Source organism: Halichoeres trimaculatus, unplaced genomic scaffold, assembly GCF_033239565.1.
Source record: "Halichoeres trimaculatus isolate MK-OKI-2021-1 unplaced genomic scaffold, fHalTri1.1 fHalTri1_scaffold_9, whole genome shotgun sequence".
Classification (NCBI taxonomy): domain Eukaryota; kingdom Metazoa; phylum Chordata; class Actinopteri; order Labriformes; family Labridae; genus Halichoeres; species Halichoeres trimaculatus.
This window is the reverse complement of record NW_027437188.1, coordinates 2,172,981-2,191,752: the sequence shown is the minus strand read 5'-3', so window position 1 is coordinate 2,191,752 and position 18,772 is coordinate 2,172,981. Positions and strand designations below refer to the sequence as shown.

At 41.4% G+C, this 18,772-nt stretch overlaps 1 protein-coding gene across 2 annotated transcripts in view; it reads right to left on the bottom strand.

The window, feature by feature from the left end:
• The window catches only part of usp2a (ubiquitin specific peptidase 2a), a 148,215-nt gene extending 130,704 nt beyond the window's left edge, over positions 1–17,511 (bottom strand). Inside the window, exons 1-2 of one of the 2 annotated variants that reach the window (XM_074679689.1) lie at positions 17,362–17,511; positions 11,401–11,549 (exon numbers count right to left, since the gene is read on the bottom strand). The gene's annotated coding sequence lies outside the window, so the exon portion shown is untranslated. The remainder of the gene's footprint in view (positions 1–11,400; positions 11,550–17,361) is intronic. The other variant, XM_074679690.1, reaches the window with a different exon arrangement.
• Positions 17,512–18,772: the final 1,261 nt, after the last annotated feature.

Genomic DNA, 18,772 nt, shown 5'->3' with positions numbered 1-18,772 from the left:
AGGTCAAAGACACACTAGAACCTCTGCAGTTTGCATACAGAAATCATATTGGAGTGGATGATGCAGTTATATACATGCTCCACCGTGCCCTGTGCTATCTTGAAGAACCTGACACCTATGTAAGAATTATGTTCTTTGATTTTTCAAGTGCATTTAACACCATCCAGCCCATGATACTGAGAGATAAGCTCAAAGATATAGGAGTGAACCCATCCTTTGTCTCCTGGATCACAGACTATCTCACAGAGAAGCCACAGTTTGTCAGGTTGGGAAACTGCATCTCGGGGACAGTTTTGAGCAGCACAGGGGCTCCACAAGGAACTGTTCTGGCTCCATTCCTATTCACACTTTATACTGCAGACTTCAAATACAACTCTGAGTCCTGTCACATCCAAAAATACTCCGATGACACTGCTATTGTGGCGTATATCCAAAATGGACAGGAATCTGAATACAGGGATCTGATAAAGGCTTTCTGTGACTGGAGTCATAGAAATTGTCTCCTACTGAACACCTCAAAAACAAAGGAAATGATTGTGGATTTCCGAAGGTCTGGGCTCTGCCATCAGCCAGTTAACATCCATGGGGTGGACGTGGAGGTGGTGCCATCCTACAAATATCTTGGTGTTCATCTAGACAACAAGTTGGACTGGTCCCTTAATACAGATGCACTCTTTAAGAAGGGGCAGAGCCGTCTCTTTTTCTTAAGGAAGCTCAGATCTATTGATGTTTGTGGTAAGCTGCTGCAGATGTTTTATCAGTCTGTGGTAGCGAGTGTTTTGTTTTATGGTGCAGTCTGCTGGGGAAATAGTTTAAAGCAGAAGGACAAGAGGCGACTGGAAAAACTGGTGAAGAGAGCTAGTTCTGTGGTTGGATCCAGTTTGGACTCACTGGAGGCTGTGGTGGAAAGGTATACACAGAAGAAAGTGGAGGCCATCATTCGTCACACTGATCACCCACTCCACACCATCCTGGACCAGAGAAAAAGCAGCAGTGGACAACTTACGTCTGTGCACTGCACTTAAAAATGTGTTTTAGCTCATAAAACACAATATGAGATTATATTAATAAGAGCAAATAAAAGATCAGATGGTGTAAATAATTCCCATAATGATCCCACTATTAACTTGTTGCTCAAAAGTTAAAGGAAAAACAAGATAAAAAATTCACACTAGAACAGTCTGTGGTGTCATATATTGTACATTGAGAAAAAGGACAAAACTATAAAATCCTCTATAACTCTTCTGTACATTTTACAAGAACTCATAACACAGCAACTGTAAACCTAACAAAGCAGCTGCATAACTCTATGCTGCTTTCCTTCATAAGGCGTACTGTCCAATCTGTATTGGTAATAAACATCACAAGAGAACATTGCGTGCTTAAAGAATACTGTTTTAAAGATTTTTTTTTTTTTTTTTTTCGTTTTTGCTTTGTTTGTACATTTTCTGATCCCTTTCTTTTTAACATGTTGGGAAAAGGGTGTAAGGAGGAGACTACTTTGGATGAGCAATGAAATAAAGGGAAAAATCTGCTTGGTCCAGTGGAGGCAGCTGGAGCAGTGGACTGCTGACGCGTACAAGTGGTTGGGCTAATGTAAAAGATACATCATGTTCGGCAATAAAGGAGCATACGCGGACTTTCAATTTGCATACCCGATCAGTGATTGAAGCAGGGGCTTCGGTGGTGGCGCTGGCTCCAGCTGTCGTTGTCGTGTGATGAAGTGAACAGACAGCTATGATATGGCCCAGGCGAAGCTCGTGGCGAGAATAAAGTTTTTTGCCACTCGTTGCATATATTAGCTTCGTGGAGCATACAACGCAGAAGCTAGCCCCTGACTCTCGAAGCTTTCGGCACCAGCTTCCAAAGGGCTTTCCACCACTGCCCACCTCATCCATCCACGCCCAGCGCCATTTATTTTTAACACCTACGCCCACTCGTGAAATGTCCTCTCCTGGTTTCATTAAATGTTTAAATGTCGCTCCATGGTGGTGTTAGCTGCTGAGTAAGCTAATTTGCTGTGACAGGAGAAGTTTGCATGCGCAGTCACAACCTCTTGACACACAAAAGACCAGCCCCTGTCAACTTTTAATTGGCTGAAATGGTGTTTGTTTGAACTGTATGCGGGCAATCCTTCAATCGTATTGGTCAAAAACTCACAAGTCTTTACCAAAGCTGTAGTTAGCTTTGCGTATTTATGACATTTATATAATTATATATATACATATTTTTTTTAGGGGGAGACTTCCTCGCGCCGGAAATCCAGTACTGCGTCGGAAAACTTTAAGCCCTGTGAACGTCTGAATGGTTCAGTTTTGGATTTGAGTTTTGCCTGTGCAGACTGCAATTATAGTAAGACGTGTTACAAACATGAAAACCAGAGAGCTGTCTGTGGGTGAAAAAGAAGCAATTGTGAAGCTGAGAGAAGATGGAAAATCATTCAGAGCTTTTGGACAAACATTGACCATAGCCAGTACAACCATTTGGAATGTCCTGAAGAAGAAAGAAACCACTGGTCTACTAAGGAACAGATGTTGAACAGGTAGACCTAGGAAAACAACAGCAGTTGATGACAGAAACATTCTGAGAGCTGAAAAAAGGCCCCAAAACAACTGTTAGTGACATCACCAACAACCTCAATAGAGCAGGAGTGAAGAAATCAGCATCTACAGTTAGCAGAAGACTTCATGAACAGAAGTACAGAGGCTAGACAAGAAGATGCAAGCCAACCATCCGCAAAAAGAATAGGAGGGCCAGGCTGGATTTTGCCAAAAAGTACAGACACTAGCCTCCAAAATTCTGGGACAAAGTTTTATGGACTGATGAGACGAAGATTAACCATTATCAAAGTGAAGGAAAGGCTAAGGTTTGGAGAAAGAAAGGATCTGCCCATGATCCCAAACATACAAGCTCATCTGTAAAACAGGGTGGAGGCAATGTCATGGCTTGGGACGGGCTCATTAAACTTCACTGATAATGTAACACCTGATGGCAGCAGCAAAATGAACTCAGAATTCTACAGACACAATTTGTCTGCCAATTTGAAGAAAGATGCAACCAAACCAATTGGTAGATCATTCGTCAAACAATAAGAAAATGACCCAAAACAAACTGCAAAAACAACAAAAGGAGTTCATCAGGGGCAAGAAGTGGAAGGTTTTAGATTGGCCAGGTCAATCTCCAGACCTAAACCCTGTAGAGCAGAGATCTCAAACTCGTGCCATAGAGGGCCAAGAGGCTGCAGGTTTTCTTTCCAACCAAAAACTCCAACAGCTGATTTCACTGATTACATCACCTTCAAGCAGAGAGCAGGGACTAATCAGTGAAATCAGCTGGTGGAGTTTTTGGTTGGAAAGAAAACCTACAGCCTCTTGGCCCTTCATGGCTTGAGTTTGAGATGCCTGCTATGGAGCATTTTACTTGCTGACGAGAAGACTGGAGGTTGCAACCCCCCAAAACAAAAAACAGCTGAAAGAGGCTGCAGTGGAAGCCTGGAAAAGCATCACAAAAGAAGAATGCAAAAGGTTGGTGACATCAATTGGTCACAGGCTTGATGCAGTTACTGCAAGCAAAGGATTTGCCACAAAATATAATATAAATATGTAAAATAAATATAAATAAAGTCTTACCTGCTTTAATTTATCTTGAGTCTATCTGTTCCAATACTTTTGCTCACCTAAAAATGTAGTGTTCCTTTACAAAAAATGCTATCTTCTAAGTTGTTTATCAGATCTGGATGAAAATACCTGAAAATAAAAGCTGAAATTTTGATCTCCTGTCTCATATTTTTCTTTTGGTGTCAAACCCAATTGTTTCCAGTCTACAGAAAACATAAAGGAATTTGCCCCACTGTTCTAATACTTTTGGAGGACACTGTATCTAGAAGGGAGACTTCAAGATCACTCAAATGGCCACTATAAAGACGATCATGCAACGTTACCAGTTCACATCCTCTGGTGCTAAGAAAAGAAGCCAAAGCCAAATTTAGAAAAAAAAAACATGTAGTTCCCCCAGTGTACACCTGGGGCTGGCTGCAAAAGCCAAGTAATCCCCTCTCGGTCACGTTACAGTTTTTCTCCATCTGTTTAGCTCATTTCTTGAAACAGAAATTACACTTTCAACACTCCAAGATCATTTGGCAAAACAGTCTTCCAGTTCAGCACAACAATATAGCTCACTTGCAAAAGCCTATATCTCTCCCAAAACTATTCACCTATGGTTCAAAGCTAATTTCCTCTCCCAAACAAAAAGTCAGTGCCACCAAAAATGCAAAGATCCTTCTCAGTTGCCGTGGCTCATTTCTTGAAACAGACTGTACATTCTCAACACTCTTGGTGCTTTTGCTAAAACTAACCTGGATTGATCAAAATAACAACATGGATCACCTGCAAAGCGCTCATATCTCTCCCAAAACAGTCAAAACAAAATTTCTGTCTCATACAGATAGTGCCTCAAAAATGCATCTTTCCATTTGGCTTTGTGTAAGCACTGCAAGTCAAATTGTTCAGATGTTCTGTTATGGCGGAGGACCATTGAAATATCGCTAATGTCCACCTCTCAACCTTAGCCCAGTCCTTCACTGACAAAGGGTACTGTACTCAATTTTTGTCTAGCTTACAGAATAAAATTGTTTATACCATGGTCAGTGAGAATTCCAATGGTGTACTTTAGATCGGTCTAATGCACGCCAGTTGACATGTTAGTTCGGCAAGTTAGATCACAATTGTATCACTCCGCTGTGCGCGTTACCATAGCAACGCGTCACACACATTTCAACGCATGCGAGAGCAGCCTGCGCTCCTACTGGGCCCCATCTCTAAAGCCTGACTCACACTACAGGATTCTCGCCCCGATTTAACCCAGATTTGGTCCTCCCGACAATTGGGGAAGAAACCTGGTCGGGGACTAAAATCGGCCCCCACGTTCAGCCAAGATTATCTTCTAGTGTGAGTGGTTGACAGATGAATCTTTAGCCCCACGATCATCTCACTGACTTGTCGGAGCCGCCCCAATCATTTTCAAATATGTTTGATATTTATCTGGATGATTACAACATTCATTCTCACTGAGGATGACAACAGCCAATTAGAAAGAGCCCCAGAGACCGAACAACAGACAACAAACACAGGCTCAAAGTGCAACTGAAAGGCTCCGGGTCAGCTGACTGCGCGCTGCACTGGCCCACTCGAGCCAGTTCAATAATGCCTTTAAAAATAACACATAATCACGCCTTTTTCAGTAGCAAACTGTTGTTTTATCAGTGATCGGTGTGAGATCATGCCATTATTGGCTGATACAGCAACAGTTTCACCTCTGTCCCTCTGCGTGTGCGTAATGGATGAAAGGCACCGCTGCAGACAGCTCCGCTTCTCTCTCCTCCTGTCCCACCAGTGCGCTAAAAACCTCAGATCAAACAACTGAGCACATGCGGTCCATCACTCTCTCTGAATAATCTTGTTGAAACCCTGTAGCGTGTGGCGGTCCGTATTTTCAAATCTTGTAGTTAGTGCGTGCTTAAGATTTAAGAGAAGATGATCTGTGAAGATTCTCCTTATGTGTGAGATACAGCCCAATTTCAGAATCTTATAAGATTTTTAAAATCCTGTAGTGTGAGCCAGGCTTAAATGACAGGAAAAATTGGAGCGAAATTCTGTTGACGGGCTCAGCAAATGACTCAGCAGCATCCCTGCCACAGAAAAAATCCAGCAAGGCAAACACGCCAGTGTCTTCTAATAATGGCACAATCAACGGGAACATTCAGTTAAATTTTTCTTTTATCTTGACAACGATTTGCTAAGAAAAAAAAACTTTTTTGGTTGACTCACAAAAATAGTTCCTATATTTGAGCACATTTAGCAAGTTTACAGCAATTTTTCATTATTTCTTTTAAAGTTTACAGTTTGTGGGACCATGGTATAAGCGGATTAAACAATGAGGAAGCGTGCATTAGACCGTTCTAAGGCACGACGAGGAGTGGGAACACCACGACGCGCAGCGGAGTGGTGTTACTCCGCAGAGTAACACCACTTACATATAAAGCTAATTAAAAAGGGGAAAAAAAGGTTTTACGGTAAGAGTATCCCGAAGGTTTGACATCACGCATTGCACTTACACTGCCAAGCAAATAGTAACCTTTATTATCCACACACATAAAGTAACTTCCCTACAACAGAGTAAAAAGAAAATGCATTAAGCCCAAAGTACTGTAATATAAACACATAAACTAAAACAAGGAAAATTATATGTAGCCAACAGTGCTGTAAATAAAGCTGGAGTTTCACAACTACACTTCTTTACTGGCAACCGTCCTCACCCTCCCTCTCCTGCCCACCATCCTAGCTCTCCTGACCATCCACAGGCAATTGCCTGTCTGGCCACGGATTCTTATACACATCACAGCGTATTTTCACAATTACTGACAGAACCTGTCATCTGGACTTCTGAGATGTGTGAAACTCTTCCTTCAAGTTCTAGTTCCACCTGACTTTTGATATATCAATTTATCAAATCTTTCAAGAGATTCATATATGGCAGACCTGGGCAAACTACGGCCCGCGGGCCACATCCGGCCCTTTGTACGTCCCTGTCCGGCCCGCGTGAGGCCAATCATAAACATAAACATAAAACTCGTGCGGGTGCATATGTCTTAAAACTCCATCTATCACAGGCACTGAACAAGACATTTTGGATTGAATTCTCCCTCTCTTTCACTGGCTCAGTCAGTCTCCTCCACCCTCCTCTGTGTGCTATTACAAACCCGCAAGAGAGTGCCGTTGGTACACGCGCAGCGCATGTACGCGACGGCACTGTCTTCAGTACAACGATACGCGTTTCACTATTTTAGAGTCAGCCTTCTCACTATAAAATTCACGCTGCTCTTTCCTGATTGGAGAGGATGCTGCGTTAGAGCAGAGCTACGTTAGTCTAACTCATGACATGTCATGTCAAAGTTCTCCAAAAAAGAAAGGAAACAGCTAAGGCTCTGATAAAGTCTTCATCAACAAGTGCTGCACCGTTATCTGTCTCTGTCTCTGAGGTCTACTGCAGCGTCTCTGGATCAAACCAACTAAGAGAGGGGGGTGGATGGTTTCTGAGTTTTCGATATAACGCCCAAGTACGGGACTTGATTTGACTTAGTAAAATATTAGAGCTCACAGAAGCATACTTAAATTTTGGGGACTATCAGGAGAAATCACAAGCCAGGAGAACAGCTGGAGAAAGGGTTTAAAAAATGGGAGCTTCCCTCCATATTCAGGAGTGTTGGCAGTCTGCCAGCACTCTCGATCGGTAAAAGTGAGTTCATGTATGACAGATATTGACAAAGACGAAAACTTAAGACATTTTCTCTTTCATTTTAGGATTCAATAATTGTTTTGTTTTTTTCTACTTGACCTATACACCACAATTTTACATCACCTAATATAAACATTTACAGAGTGCTTTATTCTTCTGATAATCAGTTCCGACTATTCAAAATATTTAATTTAGAGCATTTTACGATGGAAGAAAGTTGGTGGCCCTCTGACACAATTCAGGTTCCTCATGTGGCCCCTGGTAAAAATTAATTGCCCACCCCTGATATATGGTCTTCATATCTGGTTGTTGACTAATTTTGACAATTGAGCAGACAATTGTGCTTGAGGTGACTTATGCAATGAAATGATGCGGATACGTTCTGGAGAGACTGACCATTAGACTGAGAATCAACAAACATTTTAGATCAATGTAATGTATACACTTGAAAATTGTGCTAAATCTAGGCTTACTGTACTAAATGTAGGATACCTGTACTTTGTCATTTGCAGTACTAAACAAAAAAAAATAGCAATTTGATTAAATTAATGACACATTAAATTATGTTGTTAACAATTTCCAAGTAGTTTGGAGGTTTGTCCATGTTGTTTTGAGAATGTAATTTCTGTATCAAGAAATAAGCCTAACCAATGGAGAAAAACTAATACCACAGCAGAACTGAACAGCTTTGAATAGATGGGCAGGTATGTTGTACTAATTTCCCGGGAGGCTAAAAGCCCTCCTCGGTGCCACCTTTGGCCTAATCCAAGTTTAAAAGTTAAAGTTGGGTCCAGTTACTCTTTACAACATAGCACCAGGCATCGTCAGGCTTTAATGCAACTTTGGTACAATTCCTCAGAAGCCAGTGAGTGGTGTCACAGAGACCACGGCCAGGATTTGTTCAGTCTCTGTAAGTTACAGCACACCTTTGTCTATCCCCAAGATTTAAATAGGAAATCTTATGACTCAGTGGCTCCCAAAGTGGGGGGGTGGAGACCCCCTGGAGGGTTGCAAGCAGTGATGGGCAGTAGCGCGCTACAAGTAGCAGCGCTAGTAGCTTTAGTTACATTTTTCTGTAGCGAGGCGGCAGCGCCGCTCCATTTGAGTCAAGTAGCTCTTTCTGTAACAAAGATATTTTTAGAGCCAGCAGCGACGGAAGCTACATGTTACTGTCTTGTCGAGTGTCCAGAAGAAGTCGGCTGAATAAAGATTTGTGGGGGGGGGGTTGTTTTTTTTACGGTGATTGGTTTGTTTGCATATGACGACTATGGCGACTCACAGTTGGGTAAGGTTACCCAATCAGAGGCAAGATAAGGCGGGTCATGCCACTCCAACCAAGAAGCTGAGTCCTACACCCATACCAAACGCACATGTGAAATGACGACGAGTAAAGGCAAAACAAGCAAAAGGGAGGGATGGAAGAACAACCGGATAATGACAGAGGTAGAAAGTAGTTATGAAGGAGATAACGCCCGAGGAGAGGTCAACAACAATTCTTCTCCATGGCCGTTTCTTGACAAATTTATGACGAGAACAAACACAAATGATAAAATCTACGTCTTCACGTGTTTACTGTGTAAACCAAAAAAAAAAAAAACAGCTCTCAACATCAAAGACTTTAAATACAAAACTGATAACGCACATTAAGGTGAGTTGATGAAAAGGAAAGTAGCTGCACTCTTGGAGCCATTAAATGGGCCTAGAGCCACTTGTTTCAAATGCCTCTATCCTGCTATTATGTTTACTCTTAAATCAAATTCTTATAAAACTGCGATTGCCCCACACCTTAGAAAGGACTCTGGGAAAGTATAATTTACTGCCTTTTAAATGTATAGTCTTCAGAATTTTTTTTAAAAAAAGTGAGAGATTTTGTGTATTCAACAGAATCATGTGCAAAAAAATGAACAACATTGTGGGGATGGTCAGGGAAAGAAAAGGCAAACTGTGTATGTATTTAATTTCTCTGGGCTATGTATGAATATTATTTGCATGAGAACCAAATCCCTAGAACAAAGGAAAGACATCTAAGTCTAAATTATTACTTTTGCCTGAAATATGTAGAGATGATTACATTCCTCAAGATCAGTGTTACCCAACCCTGGTCCTGGAGGACCCCTGCCCTGCATGTTTTGGATGTTACCCCACTCCAGCACACCTGATTCAAATGAATGGCACATTATCAGGCTCGAGCAGAGCTTGATGACAAGCTGATCATTTGATAAACAATCAAACTGTATATTTTTTAACTGCCTATTTGTTTGGTTGTAAAAAAAAAAAAAAAAGTAGTGGGACTGTAGCCAGCTACTTCTGCACTGTAGCTTGTAGCTTAACTTGCTACATTTCTCTGGGTTAGCTTTTGCTGTAGTGAAGCTATAGTTTATCAAAATGAACTTGTAGCTTAACTTGCTACATTTTCCAAGTAGCTTGCCCATCACTGGTTGCAAGTCACTGATTAAAGGGTCATAAAATCACAAGCTTTTTACAATAGTATATTTCATTGATAGTCAAAAATACGACCAAAAGTAGTTTGAATTTCTAAATAAAACCATATGAACAGAAACTGTTTGACACCATGTCTTTTTTTGACCCTCAAGGCACACTATTTTTAGGAAACATAGCAGTGTACCTATAGTCAGTCTCATTTTCTAATGAACAGCAAACTTAGTACCTTTTGCCTTTGTTTGCTGTTTCTTTGTTTTTGGGATTGGACTGTGAGTGTTTGCCCTCAGTAGGGTAAACATCGTCATTGTCAGCTTGCTGACCTCTAGCACTGTTATTTTGGGGTCACATGCTGAAAACTTCAGCGACCTTATTCACACACACTTTGATTACTAATTTCAATAACACAAATACAAATGTTGATTCAGTGTTGTCATGCTGTCTTTGAAACTTTCTAAGGAAAAGAGGAGACCCTTCCCCCCGGGTCAGGAGCCCTCTCAGCCTGTCAATGTTTTTTTCTGCTTTAATAAACTCACCGTAATCTTTTCTTTACCCTGAGGATTTGTTTCAGCCCTCTCACCTTGGGAAAGAAATGCACCTGGAGTCAAGAGCTGCTACTAACTGCTCAGATAGAGTCAGCTCCTCTAGACCACATCTGAACGCTCTCTAATAGGTGCCACATGAGAAAACCTTCACCATGTTCATGTGGCGGCCTTAAATCATGGAGCAACATGTGGTGAGGTTCAGGACGCATAGCTATGTTCAGAGTTTGATCACTATCATTTCATACGAACCAATCCTATACAGCCCAGGAGGACCAGATAAAGGGCTTAAAGGATGGATGGATGGATGGATGGATGGATGGATGGATGGATGGATGGATGGATGGATGGATGGATGGATGGATGGATGAGGGGGCTGAACAATTAATCAAATTGAAGCCAAAACTGTAATGAAATAGAATGCAATTTTCAAATTGCAAAGGGTGCAATTAACAACAAAAGAGTTTCATGTTCACAGACCCGGAGGAAAAAAATAGAAACTTGTACTCATTCCTCAAAACCAGCAATGTAAATCAGCTGTTTTTTTCGGGTAAAAACCTGTGAGTCACTCAGAACCGAACCCAGCGAATGATTGTAGCTGGCAGAGCCATTCCTCTTGTTCACTTAAGTCTGTATGGTTTGTTACTCTGACAACTGGATGTCGGTAAAATTTCACATTGATGCTTTTTCTTTTTCAATTAGTGCAGGATAAATAACTGTTTATATTGACAGTATCCTTCATCCTTTGTTGTGTTGGTCATACAGCAAATTGATTTATTGCTTGTGTTTAGTGATTAATGCAGAAGATCCCCCCCAAAAAAATAATTAAATAAATACAAAAATAAATGAATGAATAAATAAGTAGAAATAAAATAATTTTGTGCTAAATTTTCCAAAATCGTTCAGCCCTAATGGATAGCATTCGACAGTTAACCAGGTGGAGTGACCAGCATTAACTCTTATCAGCTCTGCTGATGAGGTTTCTAAACACGGTCACTTCTGGCTCCAAAAACCAAGCCAGTGTCGATCAGAAAGACAAACTCCAGGTTTCAGAAGCAGCAAAGCAGCAGATGAAGTTACCAGATTTCCTTCTTCTGCTTACAAAGAGCATCTGAAGGTACCTTACCTGCTGTATTGGTAGCGCGGTGTGTCAGTCCCTGCAGACTGTGAAGGCTCCGGGGCAGCTCATTCTATTGTTGCTATCCCACAGAGTACATTCACACACACTCACACACACATACACACACCAAACACATAGGAGGGCTCTGATCACACCTGTGAAAACATACAGATATATAAGGTGTCATTAAATGAAAAGGACATTGAAAGAAACATTAAAATGTTCACACATTGATTTGTAGAGCATAAACTCTTGGTAGCTGTCATATAAACCTCACTGTGAGAGCAGTTTGGGGACTTTCAGTCGTAGTAATGGACAAATGTAGCAGGAAAGCGCTCAATCGGTTGTCCCTTTATGACAGACACAAAAAGCTTGAAGTGAGCCCAGAGGCCAGTCAACACATTCTCCGGATTTCATGTCTAACCATAAAAGTTTGATGACGCAGCATTCAGCTGGTGTTATCAAATCTGGAAAAGTTGCTCAGAGAGAAAACTGAGACCCAGAGAAAGTTGATCCATACAGTCCATGTTCAGTGTGTGGCTCTCTCAGCACCTGTTTCAATGCTCTTATTTTGAAATTAAAACCATCAACTTCACAATCTCACCACAAAATGTAACATCACACAAACTGATGGCATTTCCCAGTCCAAAGTGAGTCTGTCTGCTGCTCCGGTGCTGATAGAACCCAAAACTGTCACTAACCCCATCTTCTATCATCGCCTCCAGACAACTGCTCAAACAGCCCTGACATTCACACGCACACACACACACACACACACACACACACACACACACACGCACACACACACGCACACGCACACGCACACACACACTACACACATTCACACACACACACACACACACACACACACACACACACACACACACACACACACACACACACACCCATACACTTCACCTAGAAGCAGGTACCTGAAGGCAGAAACAGGAGGATAAGTGGAGGCTGGGTTGGGTTGGTCAGCGGCTTTCCCTGGTTGTTCTGAGCGGCCAGACCCATAGACAGACAGACAGCAGCGGGGCAGAACAGCTACATGGAAGGCTGTGGCCCCAGAGTGTGAGAGGATAGTATGAGCACAGCCATCCAGAATGCCACAGATCAAATTACAGCGGCGGTAAATATAGCAGACACCTCTGACCTCGGCAGGTCACTCAGCACTCACAGGCATTCTAATTTACTTTAAGGACTCACATTAAGACTTTTTATAAACCAGGCTGGGTAAGAACCAAGTCCATCAGTGCACTGCTTCAGCCAGCAGACCGGATGCTTTAACATTAAGCAGATGAGTCTTCAGACATCTCTTTAAGAAGAAAGGGACTCTGCTGATCGTAAAGAGTTGGGTAATTCATTTCATCATTTGGGCATAGCAGAGTAGAAGAGTCTGGCAAGAGAATTAGTGCCAGGGAGCACCAGGCGCCTTTCACAAGCAAAGCGTAAAGGACGAGAAGGAGAGAGGACCTGGATGAGGGACCCCAGGAAAGCAGGAGCCATTCTTGTTAATATTTGTAAGCCAGAAGAAGAGCTTTAAATTTGATTCAAGCTGCCACTTGAAGCCAGTGAAGAGAGATTAACAGCAGGGTGACGTGCTGTGCAAATTAGAGGAAACATTTTTGCTTTTTGGTAGGACATGTATGAGTATGCCTACCCAGCATATGATTGACCTGGCATTTGTTCAATTAAGGTTGGAGTTATTTCAGTTTTGAGTTTGCTTTATGGAATGAAAGGATAGTTAATGGTCAGGTTTCAAAAAGTTGTCAAAATTGGATGTTGGAAATGGGTTAAATCCAATAAAAACCCAGCAAAGAAGACCTGGAGAAGTAAGGAAAGGGACTGCCTGTGGTGATCTCTCACCACAGTCTGGTCTCGCCCTGAACTCCCCTGTAGTGCAGGCTGCACTCCCAGTTCCTCCCTCATGTCTACATACCTGATTCCCCTGCACACCTGCCTGCAATCACCAACGCTCTGTGGATGCACTTAAGGACTGCTGCAGTGGAAGACAGGCGTATTCCCACTCACATTGTGGTAACACGGCTGGCTCTTTTGAGTATTTATAAATTAGTATGTGTTGGTTCGCTTGTCTAACTGCCTGCATCTGCTCCACTCTGCTCCAGTGCCCCCACATGCTTCCTGCTCTTCTGCCCAGTCTTCCACGCTGCCTAAAGCTCTCACTGATTCCACCGGCTGTCACTCACTCACTGGATTTTGGGAACTGCACCACACCACTTTATTAACAGTGTTAATAAAATCATTGTTCAACGTCTTCGCTGCCTCCTGTCTGCTCCTGGGTTCTGTGCAACTTCCTGGTTCAAAACCATAGCACTGCCTCCTAAACAATTTGATTTACCTGACATTGATTTAATTTAACTCAGGGTAATTCCAGTTTTAGGTTTGCACTATGGAATGAAAGGGCAGTTTAGGGCAGGTTAAAAGTTGCCTCGGTCACACTAGAATGTTAGAAAAATTGGCCTCAGGCACTTGATTATTTAATCTTTCATGATTGACACACAATGTTCTCTGCATAACAACAATCATCCACTGTAAAGGCCGTTTTGATTGAAGTGATTTATAAATATATGCTCTGTATCTGGTCAAGTTTTTTGTGTTTTTCCCCAAAACTTGAAAAACTAACTTAGGCCATTATTTTAATAGGGTGATGATATGAACATTAAATGTATTAAAATCTTTCTGATTAGTCATTGATTGCAGCCTTTGCAACTTGAAAATTGCATTCTTTTACATTGCAATTTCTGTGTCAATTTGATTAATTGTTCAGCCCTAGTCATTTAACATAAAATTTATGTCAGGGAGAAAAGTCAGGCTCATATCAGGGGCCCCTGACTGTATGGAGCCCTATAACATGAAGAGCAGCAATGATACTTAAAGTTCTGGAGCCAAAACAAACATTTGATCTGTGGTGCCCCTGGCTACTGCACCTGCATTTGTGTCTTACAGACCAATATGAGTCAAATATTTACACAACGTGCATATAGCTATGAGGCTCACCTCGTTAGTGTCGGTTTCTTCCGCATGGAGTCTCATACGTTACAATGACCATAGTTAACAAAACTACTGCAGGAGAAGTAAACGAGAGCGGTGAGGGTGAACACTAGCTGAGGTTACAGTTGACGTATAAGTGAAAGACAGTGGAGACAAACAGAGTGGTGTGGTGGAGGTCTGTGAGAAGGGTGTAGCGTTACATGTCACTGGAAGGGGATGGGACGACACCGGCAGAGGAGCCAAAGGACAGACTCTTCTTTCCCTTGGACTGTAAGACACTGCTATCGAAATTAGGAGCCAACACTGTGAAATCATGAGAACCTCGGTCAACAACCTGCTATGTTTGTAAAGGAACAAACATCTTGCAGCCAAAGTCGTCGTTGAGACAGCAACATGGCTATGCTGTGGTCAAAAGTGATGGGTGATTGATATGCAGATAGTAATCACCTCAAACCAGTGATCTGTCAAATACTGCAAGTCTACCTTGCATCATAGCTTAACTATATCCCAGATCCCACTATATTCTTTGTTTATTAACTAGGGCTGGGACAATATACTATTCTTGCAATTTGATTGTATTACGATTTTTGGGGTGTTGCTTCGGTTTCAATTGCAATTTTTGTGATTTTTAGTTTGCTTTTTAACACCAGACCATGGAGACCGTTAAATAATGATGATAATGTCAACAGACTATATCAGGAGCCCTAATTTCACATAAAATGCACATCACGTGAGTCAGAGAGAAACATTTCACCATCTGCTCGAGAAAAATGGTAACATTTTTTCCCAATCCAGTTAATAAACAAAGACTGAAATTAAGAATTTGAATTAGAAAACAAAATGATTTTTTGATAAAGAATCCCAAATTTAATATTGTCAAACAAAAAATCCCAATATATTGAGTTTTGCTTTATTTCTCCCACCCCCAGCATTATGTATTACAGAATAGAAACCAGCCATTTTCATACAGCCCTCAGCATTTATCTTATTGTGTATTAATTATGGCAAGAAAATTAATCACATTCTAAATTATGTCTACATTAATAGATAAGAGCCCAAAGACAAACAAAGTCTACAGTGTTGTGCATGAAAGAGTGAAAATGAGCGTGTTCATTGAATGCGCTCATATGTTCATGAACGGTGAACTGAACTGTTAAGTTTTAACTCGTGAACAGAAATGTGAGCGAGGTTCAGTCCTGAGGCAGTGAGCGGCCGCTCACAATCTAACCTCCAATTCACACATACATGCCAACTACGGTCGGTCAAAGGCTGTGCATACCTGTTTTGCTGTGAATCTACTCTTAGGCGGGGTGTGCTGCAGAAACGCGTCAAACAGTCTGAGTATCGAGTTGTTTCAAAAAAGAGCTTCATGTTCTGGCTCCTGATCATAAATTTCATTCTTGTTTATCAAAAAATCGTCATTGACACATGGCCAGAAGTCATCAGCAGGTCAGATTCAGTAGGAATCCGACGCCTTTGACGAGGAAAAAATAGTGAAAAAATGAACATGAACTAGTTCATTTTTTTGTACCATGAGCTAGTTCAGAATTTTCAAAAATGAACTATGAACATGCACTTGTTCATTTTGATTGGTGTCAATTGCACTTTGAGCTAGCTCACTTTTTGTGTGAGCTGGCACAACAACTAGTATTGTCTCACTAAACTCCATGTGGACTGTGCATAGGCTGCTTGTATAAAAGTAAAGTTCTGCACATTCTGCATAAAATCAACAACTTATCCATCTGGCTTCTTTAAATAAATAGATTAATCAGAATGTGAAAAAGTGAGTTCAAAAAACACAAAAAAGTCAAAATAGTAAAAAAAAAAAACAAATTGCCCTGATCAAATTCAGATCCTGATACTGCCATAAAGCCGTCCTGACATTTGGCTCATTTCATCCCATAGACTGTATAAAACATAGACATGGTCTCGCCGACGTCATCTGTCTGTTTCTGAAACGGAAAATGAAGCACATCGACTAAAGAGGCCATATTGGTAGTGGCAGGGGCTTCACGTACAGCCATAGGGCGCCTGTTGGTCACGTGACCCTCAGCTGTGCCTCTTATTGGGGGAGCTCACGATCTTAATATCCTTTGAACAGCCAAGTTAGAAAAAAGTGCCCCCCCCCATACAGTGGGTGCCAATAGTAAAATTAGCGACTCAGACAGGAGACGTTTTTTGAACCAGGCTGTAAATAGGTTAATTTCTGCTCTGAAAATGGCTATTTGCGGCTTGGTGTGTATGTGACTTCCAGTAATTCCAGAGCCAGCCTCACGCGAACACTCGAGAAACAGCAGATTATAGCACTTCCACATTGTCTCATATTCTTAGACCAGGGGTTGTCGCTTGTTTCATCCCCTAATGGAGAACATGTTCCTTGGTCAGAAGGAGAGTTTGCTGGTGTTTATGCAGAGCGTAACACTGCAGAAAACGGACTACTGATTATCTGGTATCAAGAGACACCTGAGGGACGGATGAGTTTTGATGTCATCAGCCTGTGATGATGGAAAGAGCAGGTTTAAGCACATTGTGGGACTGATTTTATAGAAATCACTAAAATAAATAGATAATACATATAGCTTTCAGATGTTACTTTCAGAGGTTATAGAAAAGGGTAACAGTAAGACACTTTGCTCTTCATTATTTCAAAAGTAAAGTAATGTAATTCTACAGTCCAAATGAAGATTTTGGATCCGACCATTGGCGCCTACTGCTGAACTGAGTCAAATGATCCGACTAACTGTTAGAGCTCGAATTTCTCTCACTTCTTAAGACATCACAGAAATAGGCTCTTTTGGCAGTCATGACCCATAAACTCCTAGTATCGGCTTCGTTATGTGTAAATGATGATTAATGTGAATGAATTAAAGTGTAAATGAGCCTGAGGTTTAACACTGCTGCCAACATAACCTCTCAGGTTTCGCGGGAAGGTTGTGGTCTGCAGGCACTCACCTCACAGCTAGAACTCATTCCGGTCCACACGGGTGGCGAAACGCCCCTCAAAGTATCCCCACAGCTGGTATTTCACCTTTCAACGTGCAGAGGGTTGAGATCCATGATAACTGAGCGTTAATTTATGGAAGACGACTTCTGGAGGCAACTAAGTAACGGTAATGTCTGCTTTGACGGTGACGTCAGCTCTGCACTGAAAGCTCGCCTCTGATTGGTTCACACCTCTCCATGAGCGTCACCAGCCAGCTCAGGGAACTGCCCACTACGTTGTCGCCGTGGTGATGAACGTAAACATAAGGTGATTCTTTCATTGAGAAAATGTGATGGGATGAAGAGAGGTTTAAAAAGCCGACGCTGCGTTTGTTTTCACAGTTCTATATATGACATAGCCTAATCATTAATAGGATCATTCATTTTCTACCCGTGAAAGAAGCACCATTCAAGAAGACATGCAGAATAAGTCAAAATATCTCATAAATACATTACCCATGACCTGCAACTTAGACTAAATGCAGTTTATTAAGTAATAAGGGATAACTTTATGGACTCTTTCAGCAGTTTTGATGTAAAAATGAAATTCTTTTGGATTAAGTCAAGCCATTGCAATAGTAGCAAATAGAAATAAAAATGTGTTTGAAATGTGTACCCTGTAACACAAGACAACCGCTATTTTTTTTATCATTATCATTATTTTCCTGTCATCACAGTGCACTCATATTGCTTTTTTATGTAATAAATTGCATATTACTGTTAAAAATTTGGCCGAAATATGTTTGTAATTATCAAAATGTTCTGTGAAGCTTAGAGCTGAACTTATTTGTTGTTTGAAGTCTAAATTCTAAGAACCAATGATTATGAATTTCCATTTACTATGTTAGCAATATCGACATGCTTTGGAGTATTCAGAGTTGCAGCCCTTGAAGTGGGCACTCCTTCTGGAGTGTCTGCAATCAAAGTGAGTTAGTCATAAAATCGTCCTACAGCAAAACCATGGAACTAATAATGCTTCGGCTCTGTGAATGAAACAAAGTGTCAGACACAGAGGACAGAGACCGCTGTTTATTACCCACTGTTGACGCATCTTACCCCACAAACCCTAATATGAGAAAGATGACTCACTCTGATTATTCTAGTACATCAAACAGGCTCCTACAGAGAGTCATTTAGCTTTAATTGCCACCTATTGTGAGCAGTCCTGTGTTACACTCGCTGGCCACTTTATTAGGTACACCTTGCTAGTACTGGATTGGACCCCCTTTTGGCTTCTGAAACTGCCTCAATTCTTTGTGGCATATATTCCATAAGGTACTGGAAACATTCCTCAGAGAGTTTAGTCCATATTGACATGATTAGGGATGCAGGATATTATCGGCACAATATCGGTATCGGCTGATAAAAGCTTAAAAACACG